The sequence below is a fragment of the Vicia villosa genome, linkage group LG5 (genome assembly GCF_029867415.1).
Source record: "Vicia villosa cultivar HV-30 ecotype Madison, WI linkage group LG5, Vvil1.0, whole genome shotgun sequence".
Classification (NCBI taxonomy): domain Eukaryota; kingdom Viridiplantae; phylum Streptophyta; class Magnoliopsida; order Fabales; family Fabaceae; genus Vicia; species Vicia villosa.
Genome location: NC_081184.1, coordinates 60,954,667 through 60,969,843, shown reverse-complemented (window position 1 = coordinate 60,969,843; position 15,177 = coordinate 60,954,667).

Here is a 15,177-nt window from a genome sequence, read left to right as displayed (position 1 = left end):
TTAATGCTTGTTTCGGAATCCATTCCTTCTAACTGAAATAAACAGCGAGGAGATGAGAAACCTGTTATGTGAACCTGTTATGCAATGTTTATGAATGAAATGTATATGCAATGTTTTCAAGGATCTTAGAATTTAAATTTGTTTGAAAAAGAGAAACAAACATTTATTAGTCAAACAATTTTTTTCTTTTTTTCTTTTTTTTTTGTCTTTTTTTTGTCTTTTTCTTTTCTTTGCCTCTTTCGGGCTTACAAGACAAAGCAAAAATAAAGAAAATAACGGATCCTTCAAGCCTCCCATGGACGCTTTCTCTTTGCACCCAGGAACGTGTTGATCTGCTGTTCTTCATGGAGTTGTCTGGTGAGCTCCAACACTTTCCTTTCATAGTCTTGACAGTGTGCTTTGAAGGTGTCCCTTTCTTCTTTTAGTTGAACCCAAGATTTCTGCAGCTCTTCCAGATCAGTTGGCATGTCCGGATGTAGAATAACTCGAGGTTCCTCCCCTTCGACTTCTGGCTCAATCGTCATAGGTAGGACAGTGGGATATGGAATGATGAACTTCTGAGCACGAGCACGCACCCATTTGAGGTAAGGCTCCATGGGAATGGACTTCCATTGTCCTAAAGTCTTGCTTTCTACTTTGTAGACACTGCCCCAAGCATGTATAAACCTTCGTCGATATCTTTGGGAATCATCTTCGTAGTCGAACACAATGCCATGGATAATCATGTCATGAGGACCACTTCTTCGTGCATATCCGAATTGGCGCAAAGCTAAAGAGGGGTTGTAAGTGATGCCTCCCCTAATGCCAAGGAGTGGTACATTAGGGTACTCCCCACAATGGTCAATGAGAGTGATGTCTTTTTGAAAGAAGTTGTTCCACCGAATATCTGAATGAGACAAAGACATAATCCTGCGAGACCATGGCATCCTTTGTTCGTTTCTTAATACTGATCGGGGAAGGTGTAATGTAAACCATCTAGCCAGTAGTGGTACACAACACATAAGAGTTCCTCGCTTCTTCGTGGTACGAGTGTGTAAAGAATGTAGAATGTCTCCCAGTAGAATAGGTACCCGATTGCGGGTTAAGAAAATGTTGATAACGTGCACACTTATGAATTGGTCGGGATTAGGGAATAAAACCAACCCATAAATCAAAAGAGCCACAACTTCTTTAAAAGCTTGGTAACTCCTATCTTTTAATAGTGATCGAGCCTTTCCCATTAAGAACTTAACAAGCAAACCCTTGACTCCACTCTTTGTTTCCCAATTAGACTCGATTTCTGACTTTCATAAATTTAAGGCTGCAGCAATGATTTCAGGATTTGGGATCTTTCCTAAACCAGTGAAAGGTAATTGATCTCGAACAGGTAACCCAATTAGTTCAGAGAATTCTTCCAAGGTGGGTACTAGCTGGTAATCAGGAAATGTAAAACAATGATGTTTGGTATCAAAGAATTGGAACAGGACCCGTATCATGTCTTCTTCAAATTTTGAGGTAACCAAATGGAGTAGGTGACCTTGCTTTTCGGCGAATTGAGCATTTCTGGGAAATTCTGATATCAAGTCCTTAAGTTCAGATGGTACTGTTGAGATGTTGATCCAGATATAATCTCTGGTAGTGGGAGCCATTACCTGCAACAACAGAACAAAGGTAAACTCTTTGATCCTTGAAATGATTAGTGAGCAAATGATATGTTTATGATGCTTATGATGTCATGATGTCAAACATGTGGAAAACACAAACAAATCATACAAAAGCCTTAGGTTTAAAGGCTTGTACGAGGTTCATAGGTGATACCCTCCCCACTGAAGTTGAGTTGGTTTAAACCTGTCTTAAAATGGTATTCGGGTTCTATGATCCTTGGAGACAACATCTCAATACAGCACTCGGACGGCCGATCAAAACATTCCTCGAGGATAACCAACTTCGATCAATTTCAAAGCCAGTCACTTAATAGGCCACAAGTTAAGTTCAACTAAAGGTTCTAAGACAAATTAGGGCTTAATGACATTTCGGAAGCCTAACATACTCCTTGATTGTTTTCAAGGGATATCAGTACAGACCAAAGTGTCGCACTAACGGTGACTACCAGATCAACCGTATCGGTACATGCCGTACAGTTTCCTTGGTCTATTGTCACATACTTAAGGTATCTCGAGATTCGGGTTAGAATCTTTCACACAAGTAAATTCAATACCCAAACCAACCTTTGAAAATAGAGCAAACAAGACAAGCAATTGAAAACATCGAAGTGATATAATCTCTAAGGTAACCCCTTTTGAAAACATTTTTTGAAATCACCAACAGAGTCGCCAGTTGTGTCGCCCTCGGTTTTTATGGGATTCGAACTGACTCTTCTTTTATTTTTGAGTTGTGAAAATCAGAGAGTCGCCACCGACTTTTATTTTATCCAATTAAGGAAAGGTTTATAAAAGAAACAGAAAAATACCTTAAAGAGATTTTGGGTTCGGGGGTAGGTTATACAAAGGGAAGGTGTTAGCACCCTTTGTATCCATGGTTATTCATGGGCTCTTAATTGCTTAGCTCACTTGTTTGAATCGTTTGTCTTGCTTTGAAATGCTTGTATGTGGTTTTAAATACTTTTGTAAAGAATTAACTTTGTAATGATCCTTGTGCGGATGTATACAAATTTTTTTATCTTTCGAAAGATGTTTTGATGGTTTGAAAAAAAAGATTAACTTCGTAATGATCCTTGTTTGGATATATACAAAGTGTTGTCTTCTTGAAAGTTTTGTTTTGGAAAAACAGTGATATGTGAAACGTTTGTTGTTTTTGATTGAGCAAGCAATTAGGAGATTTACCCTAAGTTTATAAGGTCCTTTCTTATTTCTTTTAGAATTTTTCTTTGACTGGATACATAAAGAAATTATTTGAATTGCCTTTGAAACAGTGGAATTGATTTTGAAAAGAGTAACAGAGGGATTACCCTAAGAGGTGCAAGTGTGATTGTGTTTTATTTTCAAATATGTTATCTTTGAAATTAGTGATCTAGCGCTTCAGTTATTATTCTTGTCATACACGCAATTTTATATGTACAGAAATTAAAGTGCGGGAACGTAAAATGCGGAAAGTAAATCTACGCTATTACATCGATTGTGCGAGAAATGTAAACTACGCTATTTACATGAATTTGACATCCTATACACTTATCTATGAATTTAAATTGCAATAAGATAAAGGTAAAATATTTTTGGATTTTTGGATGGTTGATTTTAATTAAAATTAATGCATAATTAATTTAATTAAAAGATTAGGAATTAGAAACAAAATTTAAACCTAAAAAAAATAGTCTAAAATATGTCCAAGTTGTTTGTTAATTAATTTTAAAATAAAATTATTTTTTTTGGGATTTTTGAAATTGTTTTGGAGATTATTAAGCTAATTAACATATAATTATACAAATAATTATACACATAAATTAACCTTAAAGAGAAATATATTCTAAATATGTACAAAATTAGTTTATAATATATAAACTTATTTTAATAAAAAGAAAATATTTTTTTCTGATTTTTTGATAGGTTAGAAATAATTAAAAGATAAATATAACAATATTATCTAATTAATTAAACAAAATATTTTAATTATGAAGAAAAATAAAATATTTTTGTGTCAAAAATTAATTAAACATTTTATCACTCTAAAAATATTTTTAATATAATTTTTAATTTTTAAAACTTATTTTAAATTAATTTTACAAGGAAAATCAAATAAAATGGAAAAATATAAAATATATTAAATATGGATCATGTGTGGCTGATGGGAGAGTCCATGGTATGGACTAGCGTGTCATGGGCGTTGGATTGAGTGAAAAGTTGATCTGATGGTGATTGGAGTGAAGGCGCGTGGTAACAATAGGACCAGCCAAGCATAGAATCAGAAATTTAAAAGAAAATAAAAACGCGCGCGCCCTTCAACCAATAGGAAGGAGCCACGTCTCGTCTTCTTCATCAGATAGGCTTTTTACACCGCTCGTTCACAGGGTGTTGTAAAAAAAATATATCTACCACACCTGTGCAACACGAATAGGGGTTAGACATGAAATAAATTTGGCGCGAGGTCATGGTTTCGTTGCAATTGTTTCGTTGATCACAACCATGGCCTTAGTTTGGTCTAATTTTGCCTCTAACGAAAAACCCCAAAATAGAGCTCAAGAACCCTAAAATGGTATCTTCGTGAATACGTGACCAAACTCTAATTAACTATCCAGAAACGATCAGAGAAGCAAACCAAACTCAAATATATGTTTACATCGTGTTAAATATGCATGTATAATTATATTTTGGTAGGTTTTGGTTTGAACAAACCGTGAGCTTTTCAAGCCTGATTCAAGGTGTTTTGGTTGATGGAAACTATTGGAATAGTTTCAGAATCACTTGAAGGTTGTGTTTGGACAGTTATTTGCAGTTGAATTTAGCTCAAACTAAAAATTCAAATTTTCAATTTCTTTGAAATTTTCAAGTTAGTACAAGAGTGATACAAGCATGTGTTTGGTTCTGAATTCGTGTCCCTATTGTTACTGAAGTGTTTATGTCATTTATAAGCAATAGAGGTGCTGAAATATTAAGCTACCAAGCTCTTGAGTGCCTTTGAACTTTTAATTTTTTAATAATAAAAACTTTGAATTTCTTGGCCATGGCTTCAATTTTCTTCACCCCTCTTGCTATAGGCCTGCTATACATCTCTATGCTGCAGAGTTTGGATCAAATTTGATGGCTTATGCTAAGGACAAAAGCCTTGAATCATTATCTTGCACCATTTCTTTTTTAATTTAACTTTAAATGGAATAAAATTAAATTAAAAAAGAAATAAAAATGTCATGGGCCTTATGTGGGTCATGGGAGCCCTTTAACATTATTAGAAACATGTTTGGATCATGAATACTTGGCCTCTTTTGGAAAAAAACATTTTTGATCAATGTTGGTTTCATGCATTTTCCCAAAAAATAGCCAACTTCAACAAGGCATAACTCCCTCAATTTTGATCATATGAAGGAGTTCTTGTACTTTTTAGAAACCTCAAGATGTCCTCTACAAGCTACTTTGGAAACTTTTTTGCATTTTGAGAAGTTATCTTGATGTTATGGGCTTTGACAAAAAACCACTTTTTGTTGACTTTGAAAATGACCTGTAATGTCCTGGCTCATATTTTCCAAATGATAAATCCAATGACCATGGGATCAATTTCATTTGAAATATAATTGAATTTCCTTCAAAACAAGCTTTGGTTGGAATTTTTTGAATGAACGAGGAGAGAGTTATGGCCGGTCAAAGTTCAGTTGACTTTTCAAGAGAAAACCCTAATTTTGAAACTTAGGGTTTTGTTGATTTCTGAACTTTTCTTGATGAATTATGATCAACCATTGATTAAATGATGAATATTTTGACAAAATATGGATGTTGACAAAAAATTTCATTTTTGACTGTCTGTTGACTTTCCGGTCAAACTGGTCGTCTGTTGACTGTTTGAGCTGCTGACTGTGCGTCCGAGCGAATCGAAGTTTGAAAATTTGTCTGGTGGTACTTTGAGACATATGGAGATCCATGAAATCCATTTGAGGTCTCAAAAAACTTGTTCTCCTGAAAAAAAAACAAAAACCGTAATTAGGGACTGTTTGTGTAGGAGTCAGTTAAGCGTACCTAATTTTTGTGCAGTGTTAAGTCTTTTGCTGATCATGTGGTTATCAGAAGACTTCTAGAAAAAAATCTTGGAATTTTGAAATGCAAAAGATTGAATTGACTGATAGTACAAATACGGAGAATTGTGCTGTCAGCGAGTTTGACTGTTAACTGGCTGTCCGGGAATTAACATAACAGTTAAGGTGAAAACTTAACAGTTAAAGTTAATTTTTTATTTTTGTTTTTTGTTGTGTTAATGGTGAAAATTTATTTACATGAGTTGTTCGAAAAACAAAAACATAATAAATAAATAAATAAAATATACCGTACGCGAACCAAATTACCGATAATAATCTTGAAAAAATATTTAATGCACAGAAAAATAAATATTTAACTAGCAATAAATACACATAATATTATCTTGATAATTAAACGACGGTACGACAGATAGTACAACATTTAATACTGACAGTACAAATATTACATAATATAACGAACAGTACGACAAATATAATGAACGGTACATTATTTTGAAAGCGAAAGATACGACAAACTTTAAGTATGACGATTAAAAACCCATGCTATAAATAACAACATATAGATGCACGGGAGTGTAAGCATCCCAGGTACGCATTTCTCAGGACTATGTAGACAGAAAAAGGACATGATCACCACCAAAATAGTGATGACCATAAGAAAAAACATATCCATCCACTTTGCCATTTTTGCCGGGGAAGAAGAGAAAATAATTAGGAGGTAGTATGATAGAAATTTGGGAGATGAGTGAAATTTGATGTGAGAATTTATGGAAAAAATGAGGGGTATATATAGAGAGATGAGATAGATGGAGACGTTGGGGAATGAAGTGATACCGTACAAAAAAGGAAAATTTGAGTGGTAGTAGGATTTGAAAGAAAGTGTATGGTAGGGTTTGAAAAGAAAGATGTATGGAATAAAGTTAGGATTTGATTTGAAAGAAAGAGATTTGAAAAGAAAGGAAAAGATTTGAAAACAATAATATAGTACAAAAATTAGTGGGAAACAAAAAATTAATAATAATTTAATTGTTACCAGTACAGTCTGAATCCCCGGACGCTGCGCCTGCAAAAATTTAATTCTGTACCAATTGCGTCAGTATTATCTATCTGAAAATAAATCTCAAATAAACAGCGTGTGAAGTGATAAACAGTATTTGGCGTTTGTGTAAGAACAAATTCAACAGTGAACCAAAATACCGTATAAAAAATATTCTAAAAACCGAGTATTCATAAAATCGGGATATTTATGAAATAAAATCCAAGATTATATGAAACTCCCAATTTTTAGACAGAAGTCTGTTGCCTTCTTTCTGAAAAAAGATGCGGGCAAATTTTGGGGTATAACACATAGATTAAGCAAACTCCTTTCCAAGTGTAGAATTAGAGGTTCCAAAGATAATATCATCAACATATATTTGGCAAATTAAAATATCCTTTTTAAAGGTTTTACAAAAGAGAGTAGTATCCACTTTTCCTCTAGTGAAACCATTATCTAGAAGGAAAGAACTTAATCTTTCATACCAAGCTCTAGGAGCTTGCTTCAATCTGTATAATGACTTCTTTAGTGTAAAAACATGTTCTGGAGACTTAGAGTCTTCAAAACCAGAAGGTTGGTGGACATAAACTTCCTCATCTATATAACCATTTAAGAAGGAACTCTTAACATCCATCTAATATACAGTGATGTTATGTTGAGTGGCAAAAGAAATCAATAAGCGAATAGATTCTAACCTGGCCACTGGTGCGAAGGATTTTGTATAGTCAATCCCTTCTTACTGACTATAGCCCTGAGCAACCAGTCTGGCTATGTTTCTTACAACTTCTCCTTTTTCGCTTAGCTTGTTTCTGAAGACCCACTTCGTACCAATGATGTTAAATCCTTTTGGTCTAGGAACAAGATCCCACACATCATTCCTTGTAAACTGATTTAGTTCTTCTTGCATGGCAATTATCCAGTCTGCATCTTCTAGAGCTTGATCAACAGAAGTTGGCTCGATCAGAGAAACAAGACCTAATTGACATTCTGCATTGTTCTTAAGGAATGCTCTTGTTCTGATAGGATCTTCTTTCTTTCCAAGAATAACATCTTCTGAGTGAGTAGAGTTGAGTCTAGAAGATCTTCTGACTGTTGGCTCTTCAGAAATTCTGAGATTCTCTAAAGAAGCAGCAACTTGATCTTCTGATACTTTGTTTATGGGTTCTTCAGCTTCTAAAATTGAGATATCTATATATGCAAAATTCTCAACCTGCTTTGGTTTTTCAAGACCAAGCTTATCATCAAATCTATTATTGATTGATTCTTCAACAATCAATGTTTCAGTATTGTATAATCTGTAGCCTTTAGAGCGTTCAGAATATCCAAGAAGGAAACACTTCTGTGCCTTAGAATCAAACTTACTCAGATGATCTTTAGTATTCAGAATAAAACAAACACATCCAAAAGGATGAAAATATGAAATGTTGGGCTTTCTGTTCTTCCACAATTCATAAGGAGTCTTATTAAGAATAGGTCTGATAGAGATTCTATTTTGAATATAGCATGCATTGTTTATTGCTTCTGCCCAGAAATGCTTAGCCATGTTGGTTTCATTGATCATGGTTCTGGCCATTTCTTGTAGAGTCTTATTATTTCGCCTTACAAGACTTTTGATCAAAGATTATGTCATAACCATTGTCACTTAATTGACTTATGGATAATAAGTTATGAGTTAATCCATCTACCAGAAGAACATTAGTTATAGAAGGAGAGTTACTAGTACTTATGGTTCCTGGGCCAATTATCCTGCCTTTCGGATTCCCTTCAAACTTAACTTCTCCAGAAGATTTAAGCACCAGGTCTTGGAACATAGACCTTCTTCCCGTCATGTGTCGCGAGCACCCAGTGTCCAGGTACCATGACATGTTTTGCTTTGTCTTCTTTGCTGCCAAGGATATCTGCAACAGAAATTATCTTCTCCTTAGGTACCCACATTTTCTTGGGTCCTTTCTTGTTAGTTCTCCTCAAGTTCTGATTGAACTTGGGTTTAGCATGGTAAGCAACAGGAGGTACAACATGATATTCCTTAGGTTTAGCAACATGATATTTTCTATTTTGTGTCACATGCTTCTTAGTGTGTGTGACGTGAAAGCTTTTATTATGTGAGGTGAGCCTAATATCATGGGAGTGGCCATACTTGAACTGATCATACAATGGCTTGTATGTGATTTTCATATGATCTACAGGTTCAAGTTTTTATGGGTTATCACCCTCATAGCCTATGCCAACTCTCTTGTTTCAACTTACAGCATATATCATAGAGGCACGTTGACTTCTACCAATACCTCTAGATAAGAATTTCCTGAAACTCAAGTCATATTCTTTAAGAATATTGTTCAAGCTTGGAATAGATTTTTCTAAACCAGAAGATGACTCAACATCTTTGGATAGTTTTAAAACTTTTTCTTTGAGTTCAAAATTTTCTAATTCAAGCTTCTTAGTTTCAAGAATTTCAGCTAAACTGGAAGCTAGCTCATCTCTAGATAGATCAGAAAATACCTCTTTAGAGTCAGAGTTTGATTCTGATGTAGATTCTGATTCAGCATCCACAGTAGCCATCAGCGCAATGTTTGCCTGCTCGCCTTTAGAATCTGATTCTGATTCTGATGAATCTGAATCATCCCAAGTTGCCATAAGACCTTTCTTCTTATGAAACTTCTTCTTGGGCTTCTCCTTCTAAAGCTTTGGACACTCACTCTTGTAATGTTCTGGCTCATTGCATTCAAAGCACGTGACCTTCTTCTTGTCATTTCTTCTGCTTCCAGAAGATTCTCCTCTTTCAAGCTTTTTGGAACTTCTGAAGTTCTTGAACTTCCTTTGCTTACATTTCCAGCGTTGGTTTACCCTTCTGGAGATCATGGACAGTTCATCATCATCTTCTTCTTCTTCTTCTTCTTCTTCTTCTTCTGATTTTGATTCTTCAGAATCGTCTTCTTCAGCCTGAAAAGCGTTAGTGCATTTTTTATTTAAATATTTTAATGCAATAGACTTACCTTTCTTCTGAGGTTCATTAGCATCTAGCTCAATTTCATGACTCCTCAAGGCGCTGATCAGCTCTTCCAAAGAGACTTCATTCAGATTCTTTGCTATCTTGAATGCAGTCTCCATTGGGCCCCGTCTTCTGGGAAAGCTTCTGATGATCTTCTTGACATGATCAGCCTTTGTATATCCCTTGTCAAGCACTCTTAATCCAGCAGTTAGAGTTTGAAATCTAGAGAACATTGTTTCAATGTTTTCATCATCCTCCATCTTGAAGGCTTCATACTTATGGATTAATGCAAGAGCTTTAGTTTCCTTGACTTGGGCATTTCCTTCGTGAGTCATCTTTAATGATTCAAAGATGTCATGGGCAGTTTCCCTGTTTGATATCTTCTCATATTCAGAATGAGAAATAGCATTCAGCAGAATAGTCCTTGACTTATGATGATTTTTAAATTGTTTCTTTTAATCATCACTCATTTCTTGTCTTGACATCTTTGCTCCACTAGCATTTACTGGATGTTTGTAACCATCCACAAGCAAGTCCCATAAATCACCATCTAGACCAAGAAAGTAACTTTCTAATCTATCTTTCCAGTATTCAAAGTTTTCACCATCAAATACTGGTGGTCTAGTATATCCATTTTCATTGCCATTGTTGTGTTGATCATTTGAAGTAGATGTAGTAGGAGGAGGAATAACATCAACCATATTGACTTAATGTTTTTCTCACCCTGAATCTTTTTCCAACACGGTTAAGTGCTTGCACCTAGAACCGGTGCTCTGATGCCAATTGAAGGATAGAAAAACACTTAGAAAGGGGGGGGTTGAATAAGTGTGACTTTAAAAACTCTTAAGATAAAAACAATTGCACAATGATTTTTATCCTGGTTCATTGTTAACGAAACTACTCCATTCCACCCCCTTAGAATGATTTACCTCACCTGAGGGTTTATTCCACTAATCAACCTTGATTACAATGGTTTTTCACTTAGATACCCTCTAAGTCTTCTAGAGTATTCTGATCACAACTTGATCACTTTAGGAAATACACTACTTAGAAACTTCTAAGTCTTATAGAGTCTACTGATCACAACTTGATCACTCTAGGAACCTTTTACAAATTAATGTAAAATAAATGTTTACAAGAGTATACAAGTGCTTCTTAAAAAGCTATAATCACAATTGTGATATTTCTCTTAAGTTCTAAGCTTAAATCTCACTAAGATATTACAAATGTAGTGAGGTTGCAGATGAAGTTTGTAAGACTTTGATTCAGCAGCGTATAAGGTAGTTTGTGCAGCGTTGTTCGCGTAAGTGTTGTAACCTTGCTTATGACCAGAACTTCACTATTTATAGGCGTTATGAGAAGATGACCGTTGGGAGCATTTAATGCGTTGCGTGATCCGTACAGCTTTGCATTTAATGTTTCACTCTTTTGTCAACTACCTCGAGCCTTGCTTTTCCTGCTTTAACTGACTTTGCCTTTAATAGCTTCTAACATTCCTTTTGTCAGTCAGCGTAGCTGTCGCCCTCGGTTTTTTACCATACCTCTCGTGGAGAGATATACGAACTAACACTCTTTTCTTTTTCTTTTGTGTTTTTGAAAATCAGAGAGTCGCCACCGACTTTTATTTTATCCAATTAAGGAAAGGTTTATAAAAGAAACAGAAAAAGACCTTTAAGAAATTATGGGTAAGGGGGTAGGTTATACAAAGGGAAGGTGTTAGCACCCTTTGTATCCATGGTTATCCATGGGCTCTTAATTGCTTAGCTCACTTGTTTTGAATCATTTTTTTCTCTTGCCTTAAAATGCTTGTATGTGGTTTCAAATACCTTTGTAAATTGACTTTGTAATGATCCTTGTGTGGATGTATACAAAGTGTTTTATCTTTCGAAAGATGTTTTGAAAAAAGAACGTTAACTTCGTAATGATCCATGTTTGGATATACATCAAGTATTGTCTTTTTTTAGAGTTTTATTTTGAAAAACAACGGTATATAAGACATTTGTTGTTTGATTTAGTAAGAAATTAGGAGGTCTACCCTAAGTTATAAGGTCTTTTCCTACTTCCTTTAGAAAATTCTCCTTTCACCGGATGTAAACGAAAGTTCGATTTTGCATTTGAAACAGTAGAATTTGATTTTGATTTTGAAAAGAGTAAAAGAGGGATTACCCTAAGAGGTGCAAGTGTGATTGTGTTTTGATTCAGATATTTTACCTTTGAAGTTAGTGACCTAACGCTTCAATTTTTATCTTTGACATACACGCAGTTTTATATGTACTGGAATTAAAATGCGGGAATGTAAAATGCGGAAAGTAAATCTACGCTATTACATCGATTGTGCGGGAAATGTAAACTACGATATTTACATGAATTTGACAACCTATACACTTTATCTAGAATTTAAATTGCAATAAGATAAAAGAAATTTTTTTGGATTTTTTGTATGAATGATTTTAATTAGAATTAATGCATGATTAATTTAATTAAAATGAGAAAAAGGTGGAAATAAATTTTAAACCTAAAAATTAAGTTTAAAATATGTTCAAAATGCTTGTTAATTAATTTTAAAACCAAACTAATTTTTTTTGGAATTTTTGAAATTGTTTTGAAAACTATTAAGTTAAATAATATATAATTATGCAAATAATTACATAAATAATTAAAACTTAAAGAGAAAATTATCCTAAATATGTACAAAATTAGTCTATAATATATAAACTAAATTTAATATAAAGAACAATTTTTTCTGATTTTTTTGATTGGTTGTAATAATTAAAAAGCAAATATATAAATATATACTAATTAATTAAACAAAATATTTTAATTATTAAGAAAAATAAAATATTTTTATGTCAAAAAATAATAGATTATTTTATAAGCCTAAAAATATTTTATTATATTTTTTTTTATTTTTGAAACTATTTTAAATTAATTTTGTAAAGAAAATAAAATAAAATAGAAAATATAAAAAAATTATCATGTGTGGTTGACAAGAGAGTCTATATCATGGACTGGCAAGGCTAGAGCGTTGGATCTTGAGTTAATGAAATCTAATGGCAGAGATCATAGGGCTCATGACATGATAGTGGAAAGCAACGCATGTGGTTGGTCTGGGTTACAAAATACACGCGCGCGCAAACCAACCAACAAGGGCAAGCCACGTCTTCGTCTTCTACCTCCAGACTACACTTTTAACAGCGTCTTCTTCCAAAAGCGCTGTAATATATGAGCTCCAATCCTGCAAAATAACGAATAGGGGTAAACATGCACAAAAAAATTTCGCGACCTGTCCATCTTATTCGTCATGATCTACTGAGTTCAACCATGCCATTATTTTTGTCTAATTTTACCTCTAACGAAAAACCCTAAAATAGAGTTCAAGAACCCTAAAATGGTATCTTCATGGATACATGTTCGCACTTCAATTAACCATCCAGAAACGATCAAAACAATGAACTAAATTCAAATATATGATTACATCGTGCTAGATATGCGTGTATGATGAGATTTTGTTAAGTTTTTGTTTGTACAAACCGTGAGCTATGGTGCTCGATTATTTGAGTTTCAAAGCTTGAAACTGATTTGAATAGGTTCAGTGATGCTCAGAGATGATGTTTGAGTGTTTAGTTTGGATTAAAAATGACTTAAACTGAAAATTCGAATTTCAAGTTTCTTTGAAAATTTCAAATGTGTTACAAGTGAGTTACAAGCATAGGTTTGGTTCTGATTTTGTCTCCCTTCATTGATGAAGTGTTCTACTTCATTTATAGGCAGAGAAGCACTTAAAAACTAAGCTAAGAAGCAATAAGTGCTTTGTTGAATTTTTGAATTTTATAATATATCAAGCTTTGAATTCAAGCAACCATGGCTTGATTTTTCCACTCTCTTGCTCTTAGGCCCGCTGTACCAGCTCCTTGTGGCAGAGTTTGAATGTTTCTTGATGACTCATGCTTAAGATCCAAGCTACATAACATTATCCTTCCATTTCTTTTTCAATTTAATCTTAAATGTAATAAAATTAAACCAAAAAAAGAAATAAAATGTTATGGGCCTTAGGTTGGTCGTGGGAGGCCCTTAGCATTGTTGGAAGCATGTTTGAATCATAGAAACTTGGTCTCTTTTGGAAAAAAGACACTTTTGATCAATGTTGATTTCATGCATTTTCCCAAAAAATGGCCAACTTCAACAAGGCATAAATCCCTCAATTTTTATCATATGAAGGAGTTCTTGTACTTTTTAGAAACCCCAAGATGTCCTCTACAAGCCACTTTGGAAACTTTTTTTTTATTTGGAGAAGTTATCTTGATGTTATAGCCTTTGAGAAAAAACCACTTTTTGTTGACTTTGAACCTGTAATGTCTTGGTTCATATTTTCCAAATGGTGAATCTAATGACCATGGGACCAATTTCATTTGAAAGATAATTGAATTTCCTTCAAAATGAGCTTTGGTTGGAATTTTTTGGATGAAGGATGAGAGAGTTATGACCAGTCAAAGTTCAGTTGACTTTTTAGGAGAAAACCCTAATTTTGAAACTTAGGGTTTTGTTGATTTTTGATCTTTCCTTGATGAATTATGATCAACCAATGATCAAATGATGAATCTTTTGAAAAAATATGGATGTTGACAAAAAATTTCATTTTTGACTGTCTGTTGACTTTTCGGTCAAACTGGTCGTCTGTTGACTGTTTGAGCTGCTGACTGTGCGTCTGAGCGAATTGAAGTTTGAAAATTTGTAAGGTGGTACTTTGAGATATATGGGGGTCCATGAAATCCATTTGAGGTCTCAAAAACTTGTTCTCCTGAAAAAAACAAGAAACCCTAGTTAGGGACTGTTCGTGTAGGAGACAGTTAAGCGTACCTGATTTTTGTGCAGTGCTGAGTCTCTGCTAATCATGTGATATTCAGAAGACTTCTAGAACAAAAATCTTGGAATTTTGAAATGCAAAATATTGATTTCATTGATGGTACAAAACACGGAGAATTGCACTGTCAGCGGGTTTGACTGTCAACTGACTGTTCAGGTATTAATGTAGCAGTTAAAGTGAAAATTCAACAGTTAAAGTTAATTTTTCTTTTTTTTGTTTTTTTTATTGTGTTAATGGTGAAAATTTATTTACATGAGTTGTTAGAAAAAACACAGACATAATAAATAAATAATATATACTGTACGTAAGTGAAATTAGCGATAATAACCCTAAAAAACATTTAATGCACAGAAAATAAATATTTAACTGGCAGAAACACACAAAAATATTATCTTAATAATTAAACAACAATACGACAGATAGTACGACATTTAATACTGACAGTACAAATATTACATAATATAATGAACACTACGACGAGTAAACGGTACGTTATTAAAAAATAAAAGATACGACAAACTTTAAGAATGACGATTAATAACCCATGCTACAAATAATAACATATAGATGATTGGGAGTGTAAACAACCCAGGTCCACATTTTTCAGGACT